The following is a 17,936-nucleotide window of genomic DNA, read 5'->3' on the forward strand; positions in this document are numbered from 1 at the left end:
TTTTTTCCAAATTTTACTGCTATAGAAAATGTTGTCAAAATTTAATTTCTATAGAAACTTTAAACTTTATTATATACGTATTTAATCTGCCTTTTTTAGTTTAATATACACCACGTATGGACTATGTGGTATATATTACGGTGTTAGGAAGTTTTAAGATACCTTGCCATCGGCAAGTGTTACCGCAACCCAAGTAATTCGATTGTGGATGACAGTCTTCAGTGGAAGTTTCTACGCTATCCATGTTGGAGGGTACATAAGCTTCGGCCTGGCCGAACTTACGACCGTATATACTTGTTTTTCTATAGCAAGATTTTGTCAAGATTTTATTTCTATAGAAAATTTTGCCAAAATTGTATTTCTATAGAAAATTTTGATCAAAATTGTATTTTTATAGAAAATTCTGATAGGCCTTATATAATTTTAATGTTTTATGCTATTTTTGTATGTGAGGAATGTTTTTATTGAATAAAATAAAAATTAAAGAAAAGCACTTTTGTAGTCGAAAATACACATTTTTGGTACTTTTTCAACAATTCAATTTTCCATCCCTGGTAAAGGTTCAGAATTACTTAAATTTCATCTCTCACTTTCTTAATCTGGCTATCTTCTCTCCTTCTCTAGATATTTTATTCCAAAAATCCAAAAGAATAAACAACGAAAAAAAATGCTCATTTGCCTTTTATTTAGTATAGGTCTATTCAGTTAGCATCTTTAGTTCTTATTGAGTGATTGCATTTCATTAAAAGTTTTAAACAAAAATACAAAAACCAGTTTTTGTATCTACTATATCATATCGAAAATTATTAAAATTTTATTCTGCTAACCAAAAAAAATAAAATGAAACATTACAATATTGTTTTAATAGTTACTTTATTATGTGCTGTAGTTAGTGAAGAAATAAATTTAGATGAAATTCAAGTTCCGGTTTCACTGGAAATTGCTACTGTAACCAAATCTGTAGATGATCTCGAACCGCTTATGGCAGAACTTCAACCTCAATTGCCGCTAGTACGAATCCCAACATCAGACGATGAGCCATTTACTCCAGTTTTACAAAGTTTGTTGACATTATTACCACACTGTCAACCAGGTTACATACTTGTAGATGGATCGCGTTGCCGGAAAAGAGTATGAAAGTACGAAAAAAAAGAAAATTATAAAATTTTATGTCAATTATAATAAATTTATTTTCTTTTAGGATTAATGCAATATTTATGTTTTTAAATCTTTTCCCACGGCTATTTATGGTCGACTTTTAAAAGATGCAAATAAAACAAATTTATTTCATGGTTTCCTTGATGTTTCATCCGTTTTTTTGTGACATTTTCAATAGGGTTATTTTTTAAAATATTTATCGTAGCAATAATAACTTTAGATATGAATGGTCACTTGATTTACAATTTTAATTTACATTTCCCCATCAAAACTTGTTCATTTTATAGAAAAAATATTAACAACTTTTTGTTTCATTTAAATTTAATTTTGAAAAACTAATTTTTAATTTAATTCAAAATAAGTTTTTATTAAAACTTTGACTGAAACAACAAATTGTCAGTAGTTTTAGCAGTCCCCGAATCTGGTCTAAAATCCGATATGTAATGTCAGTAGTTATCCTCCCACTACGTATTATCTACAACTATGTATCGTTTCATATAAAACCCATCTTCAGATTCGTGTTGACGGTTGCCACAGTTGGTAGAATTCTACTAAAAATGGTTGATTTTTTACTGTTTGGTAGATTGTTAGAATCCTTGATGTTTTACTAGATTTTGCAAAATCTTCCACCCCAACTAAGAGGTAACATTTAATTTTCTATAGAAATAAAATTTGAACAAAATTTTCTATAGAAATAAAATTTGGAGAACATTTTCTCCAGAAATACAATTTTGAGAATATCGGTTCATAATCATGGTCGTCACTAGAGCAAAACTTATATATCAAAATTTTATTTGTATAGAAATTTTTGTCAAAATTTTATTACTATAGAAACTGTTGTAAAAATTTTATTTCTATAGAAAAATTTGTCAAAATTGTAAAATTTTGTCCAAATTTTATTTCGATGGAAAATTTTGTGCACTGATATGAACCAATTCCTGAATACCATATACTAACATCACGTACAAAATATCAACCGATTCGGATGAATTTTGCTCTTCCAAGGGGCTCCGGAGGTCAAATCTGGGGATCGGTTTATATGGGGGCTATATATAATTATGGACCGATTTCAACCAATTTTTGCATGAGAGTTTGAGGCCATATATTAACACCACGTACCAAATTTCAACTGAATCAGATGAATTTTGGTCTTCCAAGAGGCTCCGGAGGTCAAATCGGCGGATCGGTTTATATGGGGGCTATATATAATTATGGACCGATGTGGACCAATTTTTGCATGGTTGTTAGAGACCATATACTAACACCATGTACCAAATTTCAGCCGGATCGGATGAAATTTGCTTCGCTTAGAGGCCTCGCAAGCCAAATCGGGGGGATCGGTTTATATGGGGGCTATATATAATTATGGACCGATATGGACCAATTTTTGCATGGTTGTTAGAAATCGTATGCTGACAACATGTACCAAATTTCAGATGAAATTTGCTTCTCTTAGAGTGGGCCGATATGGCCCATTTGCAATACCATCCGACCTACATCAATAAAAACTACTTGTGCCAAGTTTCAAGTCGATAGCTTGTTTCGTTCGGAAGTTAGCGTGATTTCAACAGACGGACGGACGGACGGACATGCTCATTTCACAACGACACAGAATATATACACTTTATGGGGTCTTACAGCAATATTTCGATGTGTTACAAACGGAATGACAAAGTTAATATATCCCCATCCTATAGTGGAGGGTATAAAAATTTTCTATAGAAATAGAATTTGGACAATGTTTTCTATAGAAGTAAAATTTGAGGCAAATTTTCTATGGGAAACAATTTTGACAACATTTTCTATGGAAATAAAATTTTGACAAAATTTTCTATGAAAATAAAGGTTTGGCCACATTTTCCAAAAAAAAAAAAACAATATATTGACAAAAGTTTCCATTAAAAAAAATTTGAGAAAATAATTATAGAAATAAAATTTTGAGAAAATTTCCTATGCTGCCTGATTCAATGTCATTGAGTTTAACATAAACTCAATGATAAGGCATCACATTGGACGGAATAGTCTAATGGTGTTTTCTTTTCTTGTCCGGAAAATGTACCTTTTAGGTTCTTTACTAAAAAATAGGCAAAAGTGCGAAAAGACTTCAAATTCTGTTATGAAAATAGTGCTACGCGTAGAGGCAAATTGCGGACACATTCAGCACTGCCGACAAACGAGAGTGCTGCGAGTGCCCTGATTGCTCCTTTGAATTCTTTTCTGCCCTCTGAAATGATAGCATTTTTTAGGTTGCAGGCAACATTTTAAAATTGCGCATTCTGTACAAACAAAACGAAGGCAAAGCACTTTTTGCAGAAAAAAAAACACCATAAGTGAGCCCTAAATATCGGGCTGCCACTATACTTAACCTAACCTACCTAAAAATTTTTAGAAAATTGTCTATCGAAATATAGTTTTGACAAAATTTTCCATTGAAATAAAATTTTGACAAAATTTTCTATAGAAATAAAATTGGCCAAAAGTTTCTATGGAAATAATATTCGGACAACATTTTCTACCGAAATAAAATATTGAGAAAATTTTCTATCGAAATAAAATTTTGACAAAATGTGCTATAGAAATAAATTTTGCCCACGTTTTGGAAATAATATTCGAATAAATAAATATCGAAATAAAATATTGAGAAAATTTTCTATCGAAATAAAATTTTGACAAAATTTGCTATAGAAATAAATTTTGGTCACGTTTTCGGTAGAACAAAAATTGAAAAAAATTTTTGGACAACATTTGCCATAGAAATAAAATTTTGGCCACATTCTCTATAGAAAAACCAGTAAGGAAAGTCTAAAGTCGGGCGGGGCCGACTATATTATACCCTGCACCACTTTGTAGATCTAAATTTTCGATACCATATCCCATCCGTCAAATGTGTTGGGGGCTATATATAAAGGTTTGTCCCAAATACATAAATTTAAATATCACTCGATCTGGAAGAATTTGATAGAATTCTACAAAATCTATAGACTCAAAATTTAAGTCGGCTAATGCACTAGAGTGGAACACAATGTTAGTAAAAAAATATGGGAAACGTTTAAATCTGAAGCAATTTTAAGGAAACTTCAAAAAAGTTGATTTATGATTTATCGCTCGATATATATGTATTAGAAGTTTAGGAAAATTAGAGTCATTTTTACAACCTTTCGACTAAGCAGTGGCGATTTTACAAGGAAAATGTTGGTATTTTGACCATTTTTGTCGAAATCAGAAAAACATATATATGGGAGCTACATCTAAATCTGAACCGATTTCAACCAAATTTGGCATGCATAGCAACAATGCTTATTCTCCTCCCTGTGCAAAATTTCAACTAAATCGGAGTTAAAAATTGGCCTCTGTGGACATATGAGTGTAAATCGGGCGAAAGCTATATATGGGAGATATATCTAAATCTGAACCGATTTCAACCAAATTTGGTACGCATAGCAACAATGCTAATTCTACTCCCTGTACAAAATTTCAACTAAATCGGAGTTAAAAATTGGCCTCTGTGGACATATGAGTGTAAATTGGGCGAAAGCTATATATGGGAGCTATATCTAAATCTGAACCAAATTTGGCACGCATAGCTACAATGCTAATTCTATTCCCTGTGCAAAATTTCAACTAAATCGGAGTTAAAAATTGGCCTCTGTGGTCATATGAGTGTAAATCGGGCGAAAGCTATATATGGGAGATATATCCAAATCTGAACCGATTTCAACCAAATTTGGCACGCATAGTAACAATGCTAATTCTACCCCCTGTGCAAAATTTCAACTAAATCGGAGTTAAAAATTGGCCTTTTTGGGCAAATGAGTGTAAATCGGGCGAAAGCTATATATGAGAGCTATATCTAAATCTGAACCGATTTGGCTGGTATTTTGCAAGTTTTTCGAGACCCATAAAATATTCGGATGTACGGAATTTGAGGAAGATCGGTTGATATACACGCCAATTATGACCAGATCGGCGAAAAATATATATGGCAGCTATATCTAAATCTGAACCGATTTTTTCCAAAATCAATAGGGATCGTCTTTGAGCCGAAACAGGACCCAATACCAAATTTTAGGACAATCGGACTAAAACTGCGAGCTGTACTTTGCACACAAAAATACATCAACAGACAGACAGACAGACAGACGGACAGACAGACGGACAGACAGACAGACGGACATCGCTAAATCGACTCAGAATTTAATTCTAAACCGATCCGTATACTAAAAGGTTGGTCTATGATTACTCCTTCTTGGCGTTACATACAAATGCACAAACTTATTATACCCTGTACCACAGTAGTGGTGAAGGGTATAAAAATTTACAAAATTTTTCTATAGCAATAATATTTGGACAACACTGCAGAAATAAAATTTTGGCTGCATTTTCTATTATATAATATTTTGAGAAAATTTTCTGTACAAATAAAATGTGGCCAAATTTTCCATAGAAATAAAATTTAGAAAAAGTTTTCTATAGAAAAAACATTGGGGAAAATTTTTTTATGGAAATAATGTTTTAACAACATTTTCTATGGAAATAAAATTTTCACCACATCTTCCACAAAAAAAAAAAAAAAAAAATAATGACAAAATTTTCTATAGAAATAAAACTTTGACAAAATTTTCTATGGAAATAAAATTTTGAAAAAATTTTCTATAGAAATAAAATTTTGACAAACTAATATTTGGACACAATTTTCTATAGAAATACAATTTTGAGAAAGTTCTCTATGGACATAAAATTTTAAGAAAATTGTCTATAGAAATAAAATTTTGAGAAAATTAAAAATAAAAACAAAATTTTGACAAAAAAAAATTTGGGCATAATTTTCTATAGAAAAAATTAACAAAATTTTCCATGGAAATAAAATTTTGGCCACATTTTCTATAGAAATAAAATTTTGACAATTTTTTTTGATTGAACTAATATGATTTACTCCTAAAGGTGGGTATTAAGTTCGAGTTTAGCCGCTAAAATCGTCATTTTTTCACGATTACTTTTCTTTAATAATCCATTTTAAAATTTGCATTGGGAAAATTTGCATTGGGATATTCCCCATCAAGTTATAATGAAATCTGCGACAAATATGTATAATTTTATGACGTTTTTTACTCATTTAGTTTTCACTTTAGTGAAAATTAGCGGCTAAACTCGATCTTAATACCCACTTTAAGAAAAAAATATATTTCGCCGTATATACTTTCGACTTAACCTTGCTTTGAATTAGAAACACACAAGAATAATTAAATTTACACTTAGAAAAAAAAAATTAAAAAATAATATTTAAATAAAATTAAAAAAAAAACTTACTCAATTGGGCTCGTCCGGGATTTGAACCCGGGACCTCCCGCACCCTAAGCGGAAATCATACCCCTAGACCAACGAGCCGGTTCAAAAAACTACATTTACTATGGAACACAAACACAAAGGCCGACACACACACTTAACTTCTTCACTCATTGCTCATTCTCTCATTCAACATGAAATCATGATTACAACAATAACAACAACACCACTATTTTTATAAACATGTTATACGGAGTCAATGCGACAAAATGTTTTCGACAGCATTCGCTAAGAAATGTGTACAACAACAACAACATTTGATGAAACAACCACTAACCACTGTAGGTTTTGGGCGCCAGGCCTTTATAACTATACGCCTGAGCTGTCTAAATATGGAAATGGAATGGAAATGTTAGAGTAGAATTCACTAGTCGTATACATCAAATCTAATCTACAGAGAAAAAAAGTAAATTATTTTAAAGGAAAACGAACTAACCTGAGTGACATTTGTACATATTTAATTTTTTGGAGATTTCCATAACGCGTTGTTAAAGTAACGACATTTTACTGAAAATTTTAACTCAATACTATAAGTAACTAAAAGAAAAAAACAATTCATTGGCGTCAAATCATTGCCATATTAACCATGCCGTAGTGCATTTTTACTTTTTTTGAGTAGTGTGGGCATAAACATCAATGACCAATGTTTATACCCACGCTTATTTCATAAAATTTTTTAATAAAGAAATTTTTATTTTATTTTTATACCCTCCACTATAGGATGGGGGGGTATATTGACTTTGTCATTCCGTTTGTAACACATCGAAATATTGCTCTAAGACCCCATAAAGTATATATATTCTGGGTCGTGGTGAAATTCTGAGTCGATCTGAGAATGTCCGTCCGTCCGTCTGTTGAAATCACGCTAACTTCCGAACGAGGCAAGCTATCGACTTGAAACTTGGCACAAGTAGTTGTTATTGATGTAGGTCGGATGGTATTGCAAATGGGTCATATCGGACCACTTTTACGTATAGCCCCCATATAAACCGACGCTCAGATTTTGCTGGCAGAGCCTCTAAGAGAAGCAAATTTCATCCGATCCGGCTGAAATTTGGTACGTCGTGTAAGTATATGGTCTCTAATAACCATGCAAAAATTGGTCCATATCAGTCCATAATTATATATAGCCCCATATAAACCGATCCCCAGATTTGAACTTCGGAGCCTCTTGGAGGAGTTAAATTCATCCGACCCGGTTGAAATTTGGTACGAGGTATACGTATATGGTATATGACAACCACGCAAAAATTAATTATATATAGCCCCCATATAAACCGATCCCCAGATTTGAACTCCGGAGCCTCTTGGAAGAGCAAAATTTTTCCGATCCGGTTGAAATTTGGTACGTCGTGTAAGTATATGGTCTCTAATAACCATGCAAAAATTGGTCCATATCGGTCCATAATTATATATAGCCCTCATATCACCCGTTCCCCAGATTTGACCTCTGGAGCCTGTTCGAGGAGAAAAATTTATCCAATCCGGTTGAAATTTGGAACGTGGTGTTAGTATATGGCCGCTAACAACTATGATAAAATTGGTCTATAGCTATATATAACCGATCCCCAATCACAAATTGGTCCAAAATTTTATTTCTATGGAAAATTTTGTCAAAATTTTATTTCTATAGAAAATTTTGTCAAAATTTTATTTCTATAGAAAATTTTGTCAAAATTTTATTTCTATAGAAAATTTTGTCAAAATTTTATTTCTATAGAAAATTTTGTCAAAATTTTATTTCTATGGAAAATTTTGTCAAAATGTTATTTCTATAGAAAATTGTGTCAAAATGTTATTTCTATAGAAAATTGTGTCAAAATTTTATTACTATAGAAAATTTTGTCAAAATTTTATTTCTATAGAAAATTTGTCAAAATTTTATTGCTATAGAAAATTTTGTCAAAATTTTATTACTATAGAACATTTTGTCAAAATTTTATTTCTATGGAAAATTTTGTCAAAATTTTATTTCGATGGAAAATTTTGTCAAAATTTTATTTCTATAGAAAATTTTTTCAAAATGTTATTTCTATAGAAAATTTTGTCAAAATTTTATTACTATAGAAAATTTTGTCAAAATTTTATTTCTATAGAAAATTTTGTCAAAATTTTATATCTATAGAAAATTTTGTCAAAATTGTATTTCTATAGAAAATTTTGTTAAAATGTTGTTTCTATAGAAAATTTTGTCAACATTTTATTTATATAGAAAATTGTGTAACAATTTTTATTTATTAAACCGATCACCAGATTTGGCTTGCGGAGCCTCAAAGAGAAGAAAATTTCATCCGATTAAGTTGAAATTTGGTACATTGTGCTAGTATATGACCTTTAACAAACATGCCTTATTAGGTCCATATCGATCTATAGTTATATTAGCCCTCAGATAAACCGAATACGATGTTAAGTAGTTTTATGATACCTTGCCATCGGAAAGTATTTCCACAACCCAAGTATTTCGATAGTTGATGACAATCTTTCGTAGAAGTTTCTACGCAATCCATGGTGGAGGGTACATAAGCTTCGGCCTGGCCGAACTTACGATCGTATGTACTTGTTTTTAATTAAGAAAAGATTTTTTATTTTGATGTAATTTTTAACTGAAAAAAAGCATGCCCGGTTCCAAAGGTTTTGTTTTTACTTTAACAATTTTGGTATTGATTCCGAGCCAAAGAAGCGGAGAATTCAAGTAAGGATACTTTCATTTTTTTAGCTTTTTGTTTTAATATGCTATCAAAGTTTTTTAAAAACGAGTTAACGACAACTTTATTTTCCAAATTCAGACTCGACTTCCAGTAGAAATTATGCAATATTTCAAATAAAAAACGTTATACGGTAAAATTCAGCATATGCTGCAAAGGCTCTTAAACAGGTTCAACTAAGTTTTCTTTTTATTTTATTCATTTTTGTTGTCGTAATGTGTGTTTTACTAAAAGCCTCCCTATTTGAAATGAAATGAAAATGATGCTATATATTGTTCTTAGTAAAAAAATTTAAAGAATCCCAACAATTTTGAGACTACGAAAAAAAATTCCGAGATCCAATATTTTTAAATGCCGAATCCCGGGATTTATAAAAATCGATGACAGCCCTATAGGGGCTCCTATATCTATATCGAATCAAATATCATTATAGCTCCCATTGAATATTAAATTCTTCAGTTTATAGTTACCTTCTATTCAATTAAATTCTAAGACGACATTTTCCACGAACGTATTCTCTTCCTGGTGGGCACTGGAACATCATGCCATGTATCATGAGCATAATAAATGTCAATAGTAGAAGATTTTTAATAATATTTTTTATAAAAGGTGTAATCATTGCTGTTTGTGATGACGAAACGATTGCGCGACAACCTTTTGTAATAATCCTTCAATGCTAACTGACTTGGAATGCCAAAGACCTCAAGTGTGGAAAACTATTTTTCCATTTCAACAGGATTGCCAATAGTACTGATAATAGGAATGAAGTTTTATTTAATAAATTTCAAAAAAATGTTTTGAGGAGAAAATGGTTATTTTCTAATATACTCGTACAGCTTCCTACAATTAAAAAAAAAAAATAATCGACTAATATCATATCCATTGATTCCATATATGATTTTAATTTCCTCAGAACATCAAACATTTTTCACTTGTTGTTTATTATTCAGCTTTATTTTAATAAGGATTTACATATTATCGTATCAATTTAGTACAAAAACTTTAATGCATCAAAATGTTTGGAACTCGTGTAATTGTAAACACCTGAAAAAAATTAGAAAAAAAAGAACAATGACTTATTCATTTGTAAAATTTTCCAGTAGTAAAATTTTATATTCAATACTTGTATGTCTTATAGATCCCACAACTATCACCTAACCCAGCAAAAAATACTTCAGCAGTAAGAGTTTAGTGGCGCTTTTTGGTATACAATAAAGTAGGCAATGCATCCACACTGCATGAATCGGTGGCAATAACGTAAACGAGTATATACGGCCGTAAGCCAGGCCGAATCTTATGTACCTTCCACCATTGATTGCGTAGAAACTTCTACTAAAGACGGTCACCCACAATCGAATTACTTGTGTTGCGGAACACTTGCCCATGGCAAGGTATCTTAAACAAGTATATACAGCAGTAAGTTCGGCCGGGCCGAATCTTAAACACCCACCACCATGCATCAAATATTAGGGTTTCCATTGAAATTTCAGAGGGTTTGATCAGATCAAGCAGAGCAGTTCAACCAGTACACTTCACGAAGATAAATTTAAAGATTTTACCTATGAAGACTATATCAGATTCTGGATTTATAAGAACCATTTTTGTTTGAGTTTTAGAGGAATCATTAACATCTCTTGTAAGTGTGCAAGAAAATTATAAAATAACGTCTTGATTTGAAATCTTAAATCCGTAGATTTTCACCCGAGAAATAAAATCTGTAAATTTTACATAGAGCAATTTTCATGATCAGTGCGCCTTCTAAAATCTCAAGAAGTGAAATCGGTCTATATGGAGGCATTACCAAATGTACCGATAAAAACTTAATCCGATATACGTTTTTGTGAGCCTTAAATACCAGAATATTTACAATTTCAGGCAAATCGGAAAAAAACTACGGTTTCTACAAACCTAAGGAGGTAAATTGGGAGATCGTTCTTATGGGGGCTATACTAAAATACGGACCGATACTCACCATTTTTGGCAAACCTCTTTATGGTCCTCAAATACCTCTAGATTTCCAATTGGATAAAAACTACGGTTTCTATAAGCCCAAGAAGTAAAATCGGGAGATCGGTCTATATGGGGGCTATACCAAAACATGGACCGATACTCACCATTTTTGGTACACCTCTTTATGACCCGAAAATACCTCTAGATTTCCAATTTCAGGCAAATAGGATAAAAACTTCGGATTCTAGAAGCCCAAGAAGTAAAATTGGGAAATCGGTCTATATGGGGGCTATACCAAAATATGGACCGATACTCACCATTTTTGGCACACCTCTTTATGGTCATAAAATACCTCTAGATTTCAAATTTCAGCCAAATTAGATAAAAACTACGATTTCTATAAGCCCAATACCCCAAATCGGGAGGTCGGTTTATATGGGGACTATATCAAAACCTGGACCGATATAACCCATCTTCGAACTTGACCTGCCTGCAGACAAAAGACGAGTTTGTGCAAAATTTCAGCACGATTGCTTCATTATTGAAGACTGTAGCGTGATTACAACAGACAGACAGACAGACAGACAGACAGACAGACAGACGGACAGACGGACATCGTTATATCGTCTTAGAATTTCTCCCTGATCAAGAATATATATACTTTATATAGTCGGAAATCGATATTTCGATGTGTTACAAACGGAATGACAAACTTATTATACCCCCGTCACCATTCTATGGTGGTGGGTATAAAAATCCTTAACACCGTCTTCTAAATAGTAAGTTAGTCCATACGGGGAATATATTAAACAAAAAAAGGTCGATTAAAGACGTATAATTCAGTTCGACAAAATTTTCTATAGAAATAAAATTTTGACAAAATTTTCTATAGAAATAAAATTTTAACAAAATTATCTATAGAAATAAAATTTTGACAAAATTATCTATAGAAATAAAATTTTGACAAAATGTTCTATAGAAATAAAATTTTGACAAAATTTTCTATAGATATAAAATTTTGACAAAATTTTCTATAGAAATAAAATTTTGACAAAATTTTCTATAGAAATAAAATTTTGACAAAATTTTCTATAGAAATAAAATTTTGACAAAATTTTCTATAGAAATAAAATTTTGATAAAATTTTCTATAGAAATAAAATTTTGACAAAATTTTCTATAGAAACAAAATTTTGACAAAATTTTCTACAGAAATAAAATTTTGATAAAATTTTCTATAGAAATAAAATTTTTACAAAACTTTCTATAGTAATAAAATTTTGATAAAATTTTCTATAGAAATATAATTTTGGTAGATTATTTTTGGCGATATGGACCAATTTTTGTGTGATTGGCCATTGGCTATATATAACTATAGACCGATATGGACCAATTTTTGCATGGCTGTTAACGGCCGTATACTGGCGCAATGTACCAAATTTCAACCGAATCGGATGAATATTGCTCCTCCAAGAGGTTCCGGAGGTCAAATCTGGGGATCGATTTATATGGGGGCTATATATAATTATGGAACGATGGTTAGGTTAAAGTGGCAGCCCGATTAAATGTCAGGCTCACCTAGACTATTCAGTCCATTGTGATAGCACATTCGCAATACCATTTGACCTACATCAATAACAACTACTTATGCCAAGTCTCAAGTCAATAGCTCGTTTCGTTCGGAAGTTAGCGTGATTTCAACAGACGGACGGACGGACATGCTTAGATGGACTCAGAATTTCACCACGACCCAGAATATATATACTTTATGGGGTCTTAGAGCAATATTTCGATGTGTTACAAATGGAATGAGAAAGTTAATATACCCCCATCCTATGGTGGAGGGCATAAAAATTTTGACAAAATTTTCTATAGAAATAAAATGTTGACAAAATTTTCTATACAAATAAAGTTTTTGACAAAATTTTGTATAGAAATAATATAGGACAAATGTTATATTTATATTTATATTATATAAATATTAAATTCTTCAGTTTATAGTTACCTTCTATTCAATTAAATTCTAAGACGACATTTTCCACGAACGTATTCTCTTCCTGGTGGGCACTGGAACATCATGCCATGTATCATGAGCATAATAAATGTCAATAGTAGAAGATTTTTAATAATATTTTTTATAAAAGGTGTAATCATTGCTGTTTGTGATGGCGAAACAATTGCGCGATAACCTTTTGTAATAATCCTTCAATGCTAACTGAATTGGAATGCCAAAGACCTCAAGTGTGGAAAACTATTTTTCCATTTCAACAGGATTGCCAATAGTACTGATAATAGGAATGACGTTTTATTTAATAAATTTCAAAAAAAGGTTTTGAGGAGAAAATGGTTATTTTCTAATATACTCGTACAGCTCCCTACAATTAGAAAAAATAATCGACTAATATGATATCCATTGATTCCATATATGTTTTTAATTTTCTCAGAACATTAAACATTTTTTACTTGTTGTTTATTATTCAGCTTTATTTTAACAAGGATTTACATATTATCGTATCAATTTAGTACAAAAACTTTAATGCATCAAAATTTTTGGAACTCGTGTATTTGTAAATACCTGAAAAAAAATTAGAAAAAAAGAACAATGACTTATTCATTTGTAAAATTTTCCAGCAGTAAAATTTTGTATTCAATACTCGTATGTCTTATAGATCCCACAACTGTCACCTATCCCAGCAAAAAACACTTCAGCAGTAAGAGTTTAGTTGCGCTTTTTGGTATACAAAAAAGTAGGCAGTGCATCCACACTGCATGAATCGGTGGCAATAACGTAAACGAGTATATACGGCCGTAAGTTCGGCCAGGCCGAATCTTATGTACCTTCCACCATTGATTGCGTAGAAACTTCTACTAAAGACTGTCACCCACAATCGAATTACTTGTGTTGCGGTCACTCGCCGATGGCAAGGTATCTTAAAAAATCCGTAACACCGTCTTCTAAATTGTAAGATAGTCCATACGGGGAATATATTAAACAAAAAAGGTCGATTAAAGACGTATATAATTCAGTTCGACAAAATTTTCTACAGAAATAAAATTTTCTATAGAAATAAAATTTTGACAAATTTTTCTATAGAAATAAAATTTTGACAAAATTTTCTATAGAAATAAAATTTTGACAAAATTATCTATAGAAATAAAATTTTGATAAAATTTTGTATAGAAATAAAATTTTGACAAAATTTTCTATAGAAATAAAATTTTAACAAAATTTTCTATAGAAATAAAATTTTGTATAGAAATAAAATTTTGACAAAATATTCTATAGAAATAAAATTTTGACAAAATTTTCTATAGTAACAAAATTTTGATAAAATTTTCTATAAAAATAATATTTTGGTAGATTATTTTTGGCGATATGGACCAATTTTTGTGTGATTGGCAATTGGCTATATATAACTATAGACCGATATGGACCAATTTTTGCATGGCTGTTATCGGTCATATACTGGCGCAATGTACCAAATTTCAACCGAATTGGAAGAATTTTGCTCCTCCAAGAGGTTCCGGAGGTCAAATCTGGTGATCGATTTATATGGGAGCTATATATAATTATGGAACGATATGGACCAATTTTTGCATGGTTGTTAGATACCATATACTAACAGCACGTACCAAATTTCAACTGGATCGGATGAATTCTGCTCCTCCAAGAGGCTCCGGAGGTCAAATATGGAGATAGGTTTATATGGGGGCTATATATAATTATGGGCCTATATGGACCAATTTTTGCTTGGTTGTTAGAGACCATATACTGACACTACGTACCAAATTTAAACTGGATCGGATGAATTTTGCTCCTCTAAGAGGCTCCGGAGATCAAATCTGGGGATCGATTCATATGGGGGCTATATATAATTATGGACCGATATGGACCAATTTTTGCATGGTTGTTATAGGCCATATATTAACACCACGTACCAAATTTCAACTGAATCGGATGAATTTTGCTCCTCTAAGAGGCTCCGGAGGTCAAATCTGGGGATCGGTTTATATGGGGCTATATATAATTATGGACCGATATGGACCAATTTTTGCGTGGTTGTTAGAGACCATATACTAACACCATGTACTAAATTTCAACAGGATCGGATGAATTTTGCTCCTCTCAGAGGCTCCGGAGGTCAAATCTGGGGATCGGTTTATATGGGGGCTATATATAATTATGGATACCATATACCAACAGCACGTACCAAATTTCGACCGGATCGGATTAAATTTGCTCTTCCAAGAGGCTCCGGAGTTCAAATCTGGGGATCGGTTTATATGGGGGCTATATATAATTATGGACCTATATGTACTAATTTTTGCATGGTTGTTATAGACCATGTACTAACACCATGTACCAAATTTCAACTGGATCGGATGAATTTTGCTCCTCTAGAGGCTTCGGAGGTCAAATCTGGGGATCGGTTTATATGGGGGCTATATATAATTATGGACCGATATGGACCAATTTTTGCGTGGTTGTTATAGACCATATATTAACACCACGTACCAAATTTCAACTGGATATGATGAATTTTGCTCCTCCAAGAGGCTCCGGAGTTCAAATCTGGAGATCGGTTTATATGGGGGCTATATATAATTATGGATACCATATACCAACAGCACGTACCAAATTTCGACCGGATCGGATTAAATTTGCTCTTCCAAGAGGCTCCGGAGGTCAAATCTGGGGTTTATATGGGGCCTATATATAATTATGGACCTATATGGACCAATTTTTACTTCGTTGTTAGAGACCATATGCTGACGCCATGTATTAAATTTCAACTGGATCGGATGAATTTTTCTCCTCCAAGAGGTTCCGGAGGTCAAATCTGGGGATCGATTTATATGGGGGCTAGATATAATTATGGACCTATATGGACCAATTTTTGCTTGGGTGTTAGAGACCATATACTGACGCCATGTACCAAATTTCAACTGGATCAGATGAATTTTGCTCCTCTCAGAGGCTCCGGAATTCAAATCTTGGGATCGGTTTATATGGGGGATATATATAATTATGGACCGATATGGACCAATTTTTGCTTGGTTGTTAGAGACCATATACTGACACTATGTACCAATTTTCAACTGGATCGGATGAATTTTGCTCCTCTAAGAGGCTCCGGAGGTCAAATCTGGGGATCGGTTTATATGGGGGCTATACGTAAAATGGGTCCGATATGGCCCATTCGCAATACCATTCGACCTACATCAATAACAACTTCTTATGCCAAGTTTCAAGTCAATAGCTTGTTTCGTTCGGAAGTGAGCGTGATTTCAACAGACGGACGGACGGACATGCTCAAATCGAGTCAGAATTTCACCACGACCCAGAATATATACTTTATCGGGTCTTCGAATATTTCGATGTGTTACAAACGGAATAACAAAGTTAATATATCCCCCATCCTGTGGTGGAGGGTTGTTTTGTAACCAGTTTGTACTGCCTCTCTCCCTTACAATCGTGCTGAAATAGTGCTCCATTTTTTGCTGGGATATTATTGCCCAAACTTACCCTCATTGATGTAACCCCTTAACGAAATATAGGAACACATTCGCCATTTATATCACGACCATAACCAGGTGGACATGCTCTAGGTGGAACATCAATTATATTAGCACTTGCCATGCCAATTATGGCCAATAAGGCACATATCTTTCCAAGTAAATTGAATTGCATTTTTGTTATCAATTACTAGGGTGTTAAGTTATTAAAGTTAATTTTTCAACTGCTTGCATTTTTTCCATATTTGAGTCCAATTTATATAGAAATAAAAACAAATTCCAAAATTCCATAAACACAAAGAAACAGATCTGCAAATATAAAGATAATTGGAAATATCTTTGCATATGAAGGTCTGGTTTTTAAATATTTAAGCTTAAATATTTGTATAAAAATATTTGCAAAAAATATTTGAAATTTCTATTGTGCGTTTCTTTCACAGAATTTTTGCATTCCTTTTAATGTATAATTGGCCATTGTTTCAAGAAACGTTAACAATTTCCAGAAGGTACAACATTATTAGGTTTTGCTCTCTAACTGGAGTGCAGAATTTGTCCATATCGGTCCATAACTATATATATCCTACATAAAAAACTGACCCCCAGATTTTATTTATGGAGCCTCCTGGAGGAAAAATTCCGATCCGGTTACAATTTGATGTGCGATATGCTCTCTAAGTATACACAGAAAATAATATTATAATTTTTGAGCTAACAATAAATTGTTGTTACAAAAAATTTTTAGTTCAATAAAATTTTTGTTGATATAACAAAATGTTTGTCCATATAACAAAATTGGTTGCTAAAGTGACTAAAATCGTAATTGTATTTACAAATTACGTTGTTAGCACTATAGTTCACACATTGGTCCATATTGGGTTATTATTACATAACGACTCCTCTATATAAACCTATCAAGCCCTCACGCTTACATAGGTATTTAATCTACCATTTACACCGATTCCCAGATTCGACTTCCGAAGGTTCTTGGAGGGGAAAATCTCCCCTATGAACTGATCCCCAAATTAGATTTCTGGAGTTTTCTGGAGGTGAAAATTCGATTCGATCCTGTTGAAATTTGGTACGTGATGTCAATGTATGACCCCTAAGCACTATGCAAATAATAACCCATACCGGTTCATAATTATATAAACCGATCCTCAGATTTTACTTCTTGGCCATCTTGGAGAATTAAATTTCTTCCGATGCATTAGAAATTTGGTACGTGATGTTAGTATACGTATGATGTCTTAGTAATCATGTAAAA

General features: G+C 32.3%; 3 long non-coding RNA genes and 1 other non-coding gene across 4 annotated transcripts; all 4 read right to left on the reverse strand.

Moving 5' to 3' along the window:
* Window positions 1–856: 856 nt before the first annotated feature.
* LOC142240402 (uncharacterized) lies at window positions 857–9,993 on the reverse strand. Its single transcript, XR_012723263.1, has 2 exons — window positions 9,677–9,993; window positions 857–1,101 (listed from the first exon to the last, which is right to left on the reverse strand). It is a non-coding gene; the product is annotated as an uncharacterized LOC142240402 (long non-coding RNA).
* TRNAP-AGG (transfer RNA proline (anticodon AGG)) lies at window positions 6,472–6,543 on the reverse strand. Its single transcript has one exon. It is a non-coding gene; the product is annotated as a tRNA-Pro (tRNA).
* A 145-nt stretch (window positions 9,994–10,138) lies between the features above and the next one.
* On the reverse strand, window positions 10,139–13,404 carry LOC142240403 (uncharacterized). Its single transcript, XR_012723264.1, has 2 exons — window positions 13,161–13,404; window positions 10,139–10,250 (listed from the first exon to the last, which is right to left on the reverse strand). It is a non-coding gene; the product is annotated as an uncharacterized LOC142240403 (long non-coding RNA).
* Window positions 13,405–13,610: 206 nt separating this feature from the next.
* On the reverse strand, window positions 13,611–16,966 carry LOC142240429 (uncharacterized). The gene is made up of 2 exons (XR_012723272.1): window positions 16,683–16,966; window positions 13,611–13,730 (listed from the first exon to the last, which is right to left on the reverse strand). It is a non-coding gene; the product is annotated as an uncharacterized LOC142240429 (long non-coding RNA).
* Window positions 16,967–17,936: the final 970 nt, after the last annotated feature.

This window comes from Haematobia irritans, chromosome 5 (assembly GCF_050003625.1).
Source record: "Haematobia irritans isolate KBUSLIRL chromosome 5, ASM5000362v1, whole genome shotgun sequence".
Lineage (NCBI taxonomy): Eukaryota > Metazoa > Arthropoda > Insecta > Diptera > Muscidae > Haematobia > Haematobia irritans.